The sequence below is a fragment of the Urocitellus parryii genome, chromosome X, assembly GCF_045843805.1.
Source record: "Urocitellus parryii isolate mUroPar1 chromosome X, mUroPar1.hap1, whole genome shotgun sequence".
In the NCBI taxonomy this organism is placed as follows: domain Eukaryota; kingdom Metazoa; phylum Chordata; class Mammalia; order Rodentia; family Sciuridae; genus Urocitellus; species Urocitellus parryii.
Genome location: NC_135547.1, coordinates 68204655 through 68217774, shown reverse-complemented (window position 1 = coordinate 68217774; position 13120 = coordinate 68204655). Strand labels below are relative to the sequence as shown.

Below are 13120 nucleotides of genomic sequence, written 5' to 3'. Positions count from 1 at the left end.
GTTGTTGCATTAGAAAACAGTAAACTCAGCCTGAATGGAGTAGAACAAATCTGATTTGATAAGGGTTTGCAGGAAGGAGCTAGGAAAATCTGGGTTCTAGGGAAAGGCCAACTCAGAGCACTTCTGTTAAATTATCTGAATAAAAACTGCACAATGTGGGTTTTCAGGAGCCTGACATAATTTCTATTGCAAGTACAGTAGAGCTCTACTCATTTCACAACTTTGCTCATGGTAGAAAGGACTGTTTTATTTTATTAGTTAGTTGATTTATTAATTATTTTAATTAATGAATAAAAATTATACATGCTTATGGTATTTATTTATTAATTTAGGCTGAGAATTGAACCCAGGGATGATTTGCCACTGAGCTACATCCCCAACCTTTTTAATGTTTTATTTGAGAGAGGGTCTCTATAAGTTGCTGAGGTTAACCTTGAACTTGTGATCCTTCCTCAGCCTCTGGAATTACTGGGGTTACAGATGTGTGCCACTGTGCCTGGCTGCAGTATGATGTTTTGAAGTTACAGCTCACCTCTGTTACCTTCAAATGGCTAGTATTTTTAATTCTGGAAACTGCTCTGAAGTTAGTTATAAATGATAGATGAATAAAAATGAACTTATTAATTTACTTTTTGTATTTCTTACAGTTACGGCTAGTTTACATTTTTGGTATAATGTGCTATCTCAACTGCCATACAAATAGTTTTGTCCCAAAGAGAAAATGTACCATTCCTCATTTTATGCACAAAATAGACTAGAGATTTCTAACCAGTATTCTTCAGGTATGATCCTGAAAACTATCAAACACAAAATGTTCACTATGCAAAAAGTGTTTGGAATATGGTGGGCATGAAAAAATAATTGTTACTAAAATGAATATTTGTTTATGGTTTTTTTTTGTGTGTGTGTGGTGCTGGGGATCAAACCTAGGGTTGTGCATGTGAGGCAAGCGCTCTACCAACTGAGCTATATCCCCAGCCCCTGTGTATATGTTTGTAACAAAGGAGAAGAGTGAATAGAAGGGGAAAGGGAATAGTCACATTAGGTGAGCTTTCAAAATGTAGGCAAGGATGGGATCAGTGACAAAGAAAGAGCCAACACAAATTTTTGATCCTATTTTCTTCACTATAACAATTACTTTTCATGTTACAACAGTGCTCCTAATTTATAGTGTTACTGCCCTGCTGCCATGGCCTATTTTCCTACTCCTAGGGCAAAGAGTAATCTAACATCCTAATGACTAATAAGTTACCAGTAAAGCTATTTTTAGCCCTAGGAAGCTTGGAAAGAGGTTAGTGAAACTTGGACCTAGCCAGAGCTGATATAGTAGATGGCAGATACTTAAGTGTGCCTTCCTTAAAGACACAGAAATATAAGTAGCTTAACTAAGGCCTTAGTAACAAATAGGGAAGAAGCAAAGGGAAAGACACACAGAAAACTACTGTTAGAGAGAGAGAATATTACATCATCTGGCAAAATGAGAAAAGTTAAAAAGAACAAAGGAAGCTCAAGTTGGATACTAAAATTGTTCTAGTCATCAAACATATGGATTAAATTACTTTATCAAATAAAGAGGAAGAAATCTTTCTGGTAAAAATATCATTTTGTTTAAAAGTATGCAGTGCTTCAATAGCTAAACTGTGGAGCCAACCTAGATGCCCTTCAAGTGGATGAATGGATAAAAAAAATGTGGCATATATACACCATGGAATTTTACTCAGCAATAAAAGGGAATAAAATCATGGCATTTGCAGGTAAATGGATGGCGCTGGAGAAGATAATGCTAAGTGAAGTTAGCCAATCCCAAAAAACAAATGCCGAATGTTTTCTCTGATATAAGGAGGCTGAATCATAGTGGGGTAGGGAGGGGGGAGCGTGGGAGGAATAGATGAACTCTAGATAGGGCAGAGGGGTGGGAGGGAAAGGGAGGGGGCAGGGGATTAGCAAGGATGGTGGAATGTGATAGACATCATTTTCCAAAGTACGTGTATGAAGACACGAATTGAGTATCAAAATACTTTATATACAAAGATATGAAAAATTGTGATATATGTGTGTAATAAAAATTGTAATGCTTTCCAATGTCATTTATTTTTTAAACATCAATAAAAAAGAGTATGCAGTGCTTAACATGATTATTTCAAAGATAATAAGTTAAGATGAAGTATAGGAAATCTATTTAAAAGGGATTGTTTAGGGCTGGGGATGTGGCTCAAGCGGTAGCGCGCTCGCCTGGCATGCATGCGGCCGGGGTTCGATCCTCAGCAACACATACAAACAAAGATGTTGTGTCTGCCGAAAACTAAAAAATAAATATTATCTCTCTCTCTCTCTCTCTCTTAAAAAAAATAAAAGTAAACTAATTTATTAAAAAAAAATAAAAATAAAAGGGATTGTTTAAAGTGAGAAAAATATTGTTGCTAGGAAATGCACCAAACACTAACAAAGGAAATGCACCAAACACTAAATTTTGACCTGACAATTTCATGTTTAAAACTTGTTCTAACGTAGTCCTCTGTTTTATGCACAAAGGAATATGTGTAACAGTGCTCATTATACCATTATTTGCAATACCAAATGATAGGAAACACTCTAAGTGTCCAATTATAGGGAATCAATTACATAAATTATGGCACATCTATGAGAAGTGATATACAAGTATATTATTGACACAGCATGAGATTCAAATTATTTAGTGTAAAAAAATTAAGTTACAATGTCCCAGTATAACCAGGTACAGTGGTGCATGCCTGTAATCACAGAGATTTTGGGAGACCATAGCAGGAGGATAACAAGTTCAAGGCCAACCTTAGCAACTTAGTGAGACCCTGTCTGAAAATTAAAAAAGTAATAATAATAATAATAAAAAAAATAAAAAGTGCTGATGATGTAACTCAGTGGTAGAATGCGCCTGGTTTCAAACCTCATTACCTAAAAAAAGTTCCACATGTATAGTATGGGCTCATTTTGAAAAGATTATATATTTTATGTAGGCATATGAATAGAAAAGCACTTGGAAATAAAGATAATAAAATGTCAATGTTAGTAATGATTATCTCTGGATAACAGGCTTAGGGATAATTTTCATTTAATCTGTTTTTAACTTCTGTGTTTCACAAGAACAAAAATGTGTTATATGTATGGCAGTTTAGTTAGAAATTCTTTCCTCTTTTGTAGAAGAAGCCAGTAGAGTTTTTAATGGTTAAATATTGTCAATTAGTGTATAAAAATGTCCATGCATCCACATCACACTGTAGGTAGACAGAATATCTGTTAGATGAAATTTATAGATTAATTCCCTACTCTGTTCTATTGAAATATTTGTCTATTAATTGCCAATATCACAGTATCCTGATTACTGTAGCTTTTAGATAAGTGTAGAACTTGGATAGTATCACTTATAATACTTTTTTTCCTTCAATATTATGATTGCTTTTCTGAGTCTTTTGCCCTCTCATATATACTTTAGAAACCATTTGTTGCTACCTAAAAAATACCATTTTGGAAAAAAATACCATTTTGGGATTTTGGCTGGAAATACAATGAGAAGAACTTATATCTTGCCTATATTCAGTTTTCTTATGCATGTATATGTAACATATGTCCATTTATTTAGTTCTTGATTTCTTTCATCAGTTTTAGAGTTTCTGCATATAAATTGTGTACATTTTGTTATATTTATATGTATTTTTAACTGCTAATATTAATAGTGTTGTGATTTTAATTTTAAATTCCAAATGTTTTTTGCTGAATTATAGGAAAGCAATTGACTTTGTACATTAACTTTTTATCTTACAACCTGTCTCTACATACTTGTTAATTCCAGAACTTTTTTTATGTTTTGGAATTAGATAATCCCAGACCTTGGATTAGATAGACAATGATAGACATGATTAGATAGACAATTATGCCATTATAAATTAAGAGAGTTCTTTGATTTGAATACCAACAGCTTTAATCTGTGAACTGCATTCTTAGCTAAAATTGAAACTAGTTTCATCCTTGTTTGTTGTATTATGTCCATGCAGGAAATGTAGTCACAAACAGTACCTCAAAAATTATCGGTTTAAGAGGGTCATGGCAGCCCGTCGCACCTGACAGTGGGAGGCAGTGCCTCCCTTTCCCTTCCATGGGCAGGAGAGTTAGATAGCCACCAAAGAAAACATCATGAAAGATACAGATATCAAGAGACTACTGTATACCCATCTTTTATGCATATTTTCAATCATCCTAAGCATCTTCATTCCATCAGTATTCTTGGAGAACTTTTCAATATTGGAAACACACTTGATGTGGTGGTGCATCTATTCTGTTTTTGTAACTGCTGTCAATGTAGTATTATATTTGGTAGTGAAACCAAATGTATTTCTAAAAGAAATTCATTATCACCTAAGGTAACCAGAATTTTTATTTATTTATTTATTTATTTTTAATTTTAATTTTTTAAAATTTTTTATTTTTAGTTGTTCAAAATATTACAAAGCTCTTGACATATCATATTTCATACATTTGATTCAAGTGGATTATGAACTCCCATTTTTACCACGTATACAGATTGCAGAATCACATCGGTTACACATCCACTTTTTTACATATTGCTATACTAGTGTCTGTTGTATTCTGCTGCCTTTCCTATCCTCTACTATCCCCCCTCCCCCTCCCCTCCCCTCCCATCTTCTTTCTCTACCCCATCTACTATAATTCATTTCTCTCTCTTGTTTTTTCCCCTTTCCCTTCACTTCCTCTTGTATGTAATTTTGTATAACAATGAGGGTCTCCTTTCATTTCCATGCAATTTCCCTTCTCTCTCCCTTTCCCTCCCACCTCTCATCCCTGTTTAATGTTAATCTTTTTCTCATGCTCTTCCTCCCTGCTCTATTCTTAGTTGCTCTCCTTATATCAAAGATGACATTTGGCATTTGTTTTTTAGGGATTGGCTAGCTTCACTTAGCATAATCTGCTCTAATGCCATCCATTGCCCTGCAAATGCCATGATTTTGTCATTTTTTAGTGCAGAGTAATATTTTGAAATGTTGCATCTACTTTCTTATGTCTTGCTTTTCCTTTCATGTGATTTTTGTTCTATATGGAGCACCACTAATAGAGTTTGTGTTGGAAACATTTTTATTTGCAGTTCTTTTGTCTACTTTTACTATCATACCTTGTTTATGTTTGTTAGGATCAAACCTCAAAGCATGGCTAAGAGTTTTCAGGAGAAATGGAGTGACATCTATTTGGGAGAATAGTCTCCAGATCACTACAATTTCTAGTTTTGTAGGAGCATGGCTTAGAGCATTTCCTATTCCACTGGATTGGGAAAGACCATGGCAGGTATGGCCCATCTCTTGTATGCTTGGAGAGACCTTTGGCTACGTGGCTGGCCTTATTATTTCACCACTCTGGATATGCTGGAATAGAAAGCAACTTACGTACAATAACAATTAATTAGAGCAAAGGAGAAGATATTTCCTTGTGTAGATTCCACAAAGTCTGTGCAGAAATGGATGAGGTCAAAAGCAGTTTCATTTACAGCCCTGTTTTTTTAATGTAGTTTCAACATGATGTGATTGTAGCTTTTTAAACTATGAAACCCCTGAGATTGTACCTTCTACTTGAAATAAAGTATTTATAATCAAAAAAAATTATGGGTTTATCTTCCTTTCTAGAATAATTGTATTAACTAGGACTTCCAGTACAATGTTAAATAAGGGTGTAGTGAGCATATATCTCACCTTCTTCCAAATCTTAGGGTATAGTATGTTGTCAGATTTGTTTTTGTTGTTTTCTAATCAAGATGAGGAAGTTCCCCTCTATTTTTAGTTTGCTGAAAGTTTTATTTTTAAGTCATTAATATGTATTATATATTAATGTTAGATTTTTCCAGATACTTTCATTAATAATATTATGTGATTCTGATTTTTCTTCTTTAGACTGTTGATGCGATGGATTTCATTAATTGATGTTTTATGAGATAGGGTCTCATAATGTGTTCCAGGCTGATCTTGAACTCTTGGGTTCAAGTGATCCTCCTGCTTCAGCCTCCAAATAGCTACTATAGGTACATGCCTCTGTGCCTGGTTCCTAATTGATTTTTGAATGTTGAACCAGCCTTGTATACACATAATAAATCTCATTTTGTTCTTGTGCATCATTTTTTAATACACTGTAGGATTGATTGATCAATATTTTATTAAGGAATTGTATCAAGCATTCATGAGAGATATTAACCTGTATTTTTCCTTTCTTACAATGCCTTTGGTTTAGGCCTTGTGATCGTAATGGTTTTATGGAGTGAGTCAAGGATATTCTCTCTTCTATTTTCTAAAAGAGACTGTAAAGTATTGATATCATTTTTTTTTCCTTCAGTGTTTGATAGAATTCCCTAGTAAATCAGTCTGGGCTAGGTTCTTTCTGTTTGGAAGATTACTATTTATTGATTCAATTTCATTAATAGATGCAGTTATATTTAGGTTATCCTTGAGTTGTAGTAAGATTGTATCTTTCAAGGTCTTGGTCTATTTCATCTAGATTTTTAAGGTTTGAGGCATGAAATGTTTACAATAGTCCATTATTATCCCTTTAATGTCTGTTCGAACCAATAGTAGTGGCTCCTCTTTCATTTTTGATGTTAGTAATTTGTGGTTTCTCTCTTTTTATCTGGTTAGAGGATTATCAACTTTATTTCTTTTAAGAACCAGCTTTTGGGGATGTTGTTTTTTCCTATTGATTTCCTGTTTTTCAGATTCAGTTACTTCTGCTCCAATTTTTATCTCTTTTCTTTGGCTTACTTTGAATTTAAATTGCCCCTCTTTTTTAGCGTCCTAAAGTTGAAGTTTAGATTATTGATTTTAGATTGTTGTTCTTTTCTAATATACACTTTCAATACTGTAAATTTCTCTACAAGCACTGGTCTCATTGAATATTGAAAATTTGGTAATTTGTATTTTCATCTATTTAACAACATTTAAAAGTTTCTGTTGAGATTTCGTCTTTGATCCATGTGTTATTTAGAAGTGTGTTGTTTAATTTCCAAGTGCGTAGGAGTTTTCAAAGTAATCTTTCTATTATTGGTTTCTAGTTTAATTTGTTTGTGGTCTGAGAGCATACTTTGTATGATTTTTATTTTGAAAATTTGGTTAAGTGTGTTTTTGTTGCCTGGAATGTGGTTTTTCTTAGTGAATTTTCATTTAGCTTGAGCAGAATGTGCATTCTGCTATTGTTGAATGAAGTATTCTATAGATGTCAATTAGATCCAGTTGATTGATGGTGCTGTTTGGTTCAAGTATGCCATTGCTGGTTTTGTAATTGCTGGATCTGTCAATTATACAGAGATGTTGGGAGTACTCAACTATAATAGTGGATTCATCTATTTCTCATTGCAGTTCTATTTTTGCCACATGCACTTTGATGCTAAGCTGTGAGGCACATACACACTAAGGATTTTTATGTCTTTGAGAAGAATTGACCCTTTTATTTTTATGTAGTGACCCTCTTTATCACTCAAAATTTCCCTTGCTCTGAAGCCTCCTTTTTAGAAATTCATATATGTATCTAGGTTTATTTTTATTAGTGTTATCAGAGTATATCTTCCTTCATCCACTTAATTTTAATCTATCTCAGTCTTTACATTTAAAGTGGGTTTCTTGTAGATAACATATAGTTGGTCTTTTTCTTAATCCACTTTCACAGTCTCTGTCTTTTCATTCATATATTTGGACTGTTCACATTTAAGGCAATTATTGATATAATTGGATTAATAGCTAACTATATTTATAATTCTTATCTATTCATTGCACTTGTTCTTTGTTTCCTTTTTGTGGTCTTGTACTCTTTTTGAATTCTTTGTTATTTTAAAAGAGGATTAATAAAACATTCACAGGAAACTCTAGAGGGGACTCAAACAAAGTATGGGAATTTGAGCTGTGTGACCCTTTTCAATTTCCAGAATGCAAGATTTTTAATTAGTGAAACATCCACAAGTTATTTGTAGGCATAGTCAAGATAATTATAATAGGTCTCTATATTGAAAGTACCATAACCATATTTGTAATAGCTTGATTAACAAGACCTTGAGATTTTATTTATTCTGTGTTTCAGAGTTGTGGTCTCAAAATTTTAGTCCTAGAAACCTTTTTTTTTTCAACTTATTTTGTTCAGGGCTGGATTGGGGCTGAGAGGAGAGGGTATAGAGGGCAGGTCTCAGAAAAACTGGCTCATGTTGTCCAAAATCACCAGAGAATTTGTACTAGAAATCCAGTTGAATAATTTATAATAAAAAAATGGAACAACCAAGAGGATTACTTCTTTTGGCTGTCAATATTGTTTTGAAAGGAAGCAAACCAAATGGATATCCTAAGGTTGATTGATAAATAAATAATGCTGTTGATCAGGGAAAGAATTCTAAAAATTAACCAGAATTTTTTTGTTATCCATCTGGGCATTCCCATATATGTCTGTAGATAAAAACTGTTCCAATTACATCTCAAGCTGCTCCTTTAAAACTATCTCAAGGTGCTCCTTGAGTCCTGAGGTTTTCTAATGATATGAACACTCATATAAGGATTCCTAATTATTTCAGCCTCGAGAAAGGCTATTTTTTTTCTGTTAATACACTATCTTCTAATTCCCTTGAATCAAGAAGTTTTAAGTTTATTTCATTATTCTGACAATATTGGAGTACAGATTTCACCTTCTAGAACAGGAAAAAGGATTAATTCAAAATACCAGTTATGTTCAGTACCAAATATTGCACAACAGAATCAGAATCAAGCCCCACAAGAATGCAGGATTTGCTTTGGAAAAGTCTTATAATTAGATTTAAATGCATTAGGTTTAGTAGTTAGATTTAAGTGAAAATTTTGAGGTACGTGAAGAATAGTCATGATGCTAATTTAGGAATAAAAATTCCTTCTGTGCATAAAAAAGGAGCCAGATCTTATGCTGAGCTATTATAACCTTTATCCAATAAAAATGAAAACTACATAGACGACTTAAAGGGGATAAATTTTATTGGCTTTTTTGTCAGTTGTTTGAAGTTGTTTTTAAAAAGGGAGATCAAAATTAGACATTAATTTGAATTATTATTTGCCAAAGTTGTAGAAAGATGAATTTGGTTTGTTATGGGGTATAAAACATTATTTTTCAATCTTTAGTTCTCATATCTGGGTATTCAAGAAACAATTAATCTTTCAAGTTAAGAAGGTGAAAGTAAAAACAATAACACCAAACCAAGGTAATAGTGGTTATTCAGGAACAAATATGGTAATTTTTGTTTACCTATAGTGCAATAAAACTGGGCAATAACAAGCCCTTAGCTTACATTTCTCTTTGAATAATCAAGAATACAACATTCTGTGTCCAAAGGACATTTTTCCATCAGGATAACTTATTTTCTAAGCTAGAATTATTGACATGCAAAACATTTCCTAGTTCAAGTGACTAGCTTTCAAGAGAAAGGTCCTTATGTATACAAAATTAAATGTCACTTGAGCAAATGTTCCATGTAAAATCTGTTTTATAAATTTCAGGTTACGCTTTTGTAATTTAAAATATATATATATATATATATATATATATATATATATATATATATTATTGTGATTTAATAGGGTTATCATGGAAGGGATTTTATGACGTGATTATATATAGTGCAGAAAAAAGTGAAGTAATGAACAGATGAATGAGGAGTTAGAAAATGTCTTTTGATTCGTCTAGAGTAACAGAGATCTGGAATGGATCAAAGAAAATGTTTTGGATTTGGCCTCTCAGAAACACTTCGCTATTTTTGTATCATGCAAAGCCAGTCTAACCCAGGTTGTACACTTAAAGTAGAATAGAATAAGTGAGCTTCTGTTCTTACTTCTAGTGCTATGGTGCCTACTAAAAAGGGCCCACAAATTTACATTGCTCTGAGATCTAATCTCACTTTTCAAGCCTCTGAATTTTTCACCATTGGAGTTAGTCACTAAAGGTAAATCCGGAGAGAGAGATTTAATTATCTTAAAAGGCTAATTAAAAGCACAAATGCAGGGCTGAGGCTGTGGCTGTGGTAGAGCGCTTGCCTAGCATGTGTGAGACACTGGGTTTGATCTTCAGCACCACATATAAATAAATGAATAAAAATAAAGGTCCATACATATAATTTTTTTTTAAAAAAAGCACAAATGCAAAATCATGTTTCTAGAATGAAAAACTGGGAGATTCTATAAGCCAGAAAACCAAAGTTTGTTATCAGTTAAACACATAAAATCACTTGTGTTTATTCTGGAGGCTAAAATATAGAATGTTCTTTAAGATTAGAAATGATTTTTTAAGATACAGAAGACATAATGGTTGAACAAAGTAAAAATTTAAGTGTATCATGAAAGAGAGTTTAGATAGCTGATGAGGTTTGAAAGGACTGTTGGCAACCAAAGGAATGTGTGTGAAGACTGTGGCATGTTAATGCCACAGGGTATTATATTGCCATTAGGAATTACAAACACGAAGGTCCTTCTAATGTTGATATGCTAAAATACTATATAATATTCTTTAGATGTTCTTCTAACTAAAACCATAGGCTTTAGGCCATAATTCATGTGTTCACCTAACTTAAGAATTTAAGTATGCAGTTTAATTAAACCTGGTTTTTAAAATAAACAAATAAATCATTAAAAATAAACCCTTGCTGCTGCTTTCCCCCCTTCTCTCCATCTCCTCTCCTCTCCTTTCTCTCTCCATATATTTATATGTGTGTTAAGAACACTTAACCCAAGATCTGCTGTCTTAAAACAGTTTTTAAGTGTTTATCAGATCTCTAAAACCTATTTATCCTGTATTTTCAAACTTTTGGGTTTTTTTTTTGGTACTGGGGATTTAACAGCAGTACTTAACCACTGAGTCACATCCTTAGCCCTTTTTATTTTATTTTTTTAGAGACAGCTTAGTCTCACTAAATTTTATTTACAGACAACTTAGTCTAAGTTGCTTGGGGCCTCACTAAATTACTGAGGCTGGTCTTGAACTTGTGATCCTCCTGCCTCAGCCTCCTGAGTTGTTGGAATTATAGTCATGTGCCACCACACCTGACCTGCATTCTGAAACTTTATACCTGAAAACAATCCAGCAGAATAGTATAGCAAATTAAGAACATGTATTGTAGCATCAGACTGCCTGGGTTTGAACCTTGGTTCTGATGCTTCCTAACTATCTGATATTGGGCAAGTTACTAAACCTCTCTGTGGTCATGTAGGGAGAGAATGTTACAGGAACCTCAACAGACAACTAATCAGTTTCTAATTCATCAAAATAGGGATAATAATGCAGTTATAAGCATTAAATGAATTGGTACAGGTTAAGCATGTAAAACAGTGTATAGCACAAAGTTAGAGTTCATTAAATATTATATACTGTCATTTAAAGATATAATTTCCAACCTCAAGGAGTTGATGATTCCAGAAGGATCGCTCCAATTTTGGAGAAAATACTGAGATATGAAAAAAATTGGGAAAATAAGTACTAACCAACAAATGCATGAGAAACAAAAGAAGAACAAATTCATTTTGGCTTTGCAGGTAACTGAAGTTTCTTTGTTTTTTCTCTTCTTCTTCTCCTTCTCCTTCTCCTTCTTCTTCCTGGGAATTGAACGGGAGTGGGGGAGAGCCTAACAACTGGGTCACATCTCCAGGCCTTCTTACTTTTATTTTGAGACAAGGTCTCACTATAATGCTTAGGGCCTCACTAAATTGCTAAGACTGGCTTTGAACTGTGATTCTCCAACCTCACCTCTAGAGCCACTGGGATTTCAGGCTTGTGCCACCATGCCCAGCTGATTGAAGGTTTTATGGTACGTTTCTATATGGGAAGAGTAGAACTGTGAGTGAAAATGAGAACACAGACAAAAGCTTGGAAGTAGGAATAATTAGGTTACATGAAATAGAATTTAACTGTGGCTTATTGGACATCATTATCCTAAGTACATGTATGAAGATACGAATGGTGTGACTCTACTGTGTATACAATCAGAGATGTGAAAAATTATGTCTATGTGTGTAATATGAATTGTAAAGCATTTTGCTGTCATATATAACAAAATAAAATAAAATAAAATAAAGAATTTAACTGTGGCCTTAATTTGTTCTAATTCTTTTAAAATTGAGAATCCATGTAGTAAATAAAAATCAATATATTTAAGTAAGAAAACCATCTCTGGATACTTTAAAATGACACTTCACTATATATTTTTAAAGTAAAACTTTAATATAACATCTCATTTGAGGTTTACAATTGCCCTATATGGAAAGCCAAACAAATATTTCCCGTTTTACAAATGAGAAAGTTCACGTCATATCCTAAATTTACACAAGTATCATATAGTAGAAACCAGGTTAGCATCTAGGTTTTCTGGCTTCCAGTGTAGTGCTATTCTCACACACTGTGCTACTTGCCAAATAACAGAAGGCTTAGTAAATGAGAAATAAGAACTGAATTTTATGACAATTATGCTTGATCTTTGTTTCAAGTAAGGGAAAAGCAGTATAAAGCAAAAGTGTAAGTACTTCCAAGTCTCACGTATATTAAACAAAAATCCATGGATACCAATTATTACTATGCCTTAGAGCCCCCTTATATTTATGTTTTGTGATTTTTTTCCAAGGGACTGCCACATTAGAAGATATATATAAATAATGTACATGTGACAGATTTAGATAGAATGTCTCCTTTCATAGTTTTCCCTTTTTCTTCACTATCATAATTTATTTCTTCTGAGGTAATGTGCCTTTTGAACCCACAAAGTCAAGGAACATACTGCACTTCAGCAAAAGCTTGCCCATGAATATTGTAGCTATAACCAAGTTGTTGTCATGGGTGTAAGAACAAAGCTTCCAGTTTAATATAAAAATCACTGTAAATAAATCTTTGATATTCCTGTCAACATGCCAATAAAAGTAAAAAGTATGAAATAATAATAAAGTTTATAATTAACTTTCACCCATAAATACATATCATAGAACAAATTCACCTACATATATTTATATGTTTATACATAATATATGCACGTCTTGAAAGAATTTGTAACGTGGACATTCAAAATTTTCTTCAGAAATTCCTTGTAGTTAATTTTGATCCTAGTAATAATCAT

The 13120-nt window shown here is 33.1% G+C and overlaps 1 pseudogene; it reads left to right on the top strand.

Moving 5' to 3' along the window:
• The first annotated feature begins 4167 nt into the window (after positions 1-4167).
• LOC113197803 (GPI ethanolamine phosphate transferase, stabilizing subunit-like) lies at positions 4168-5417 on the top strand (annotated as a pseudogene).
• The last annotated feature ends 7703 nt before the right edge of the window (positions 5418-13120 follow it).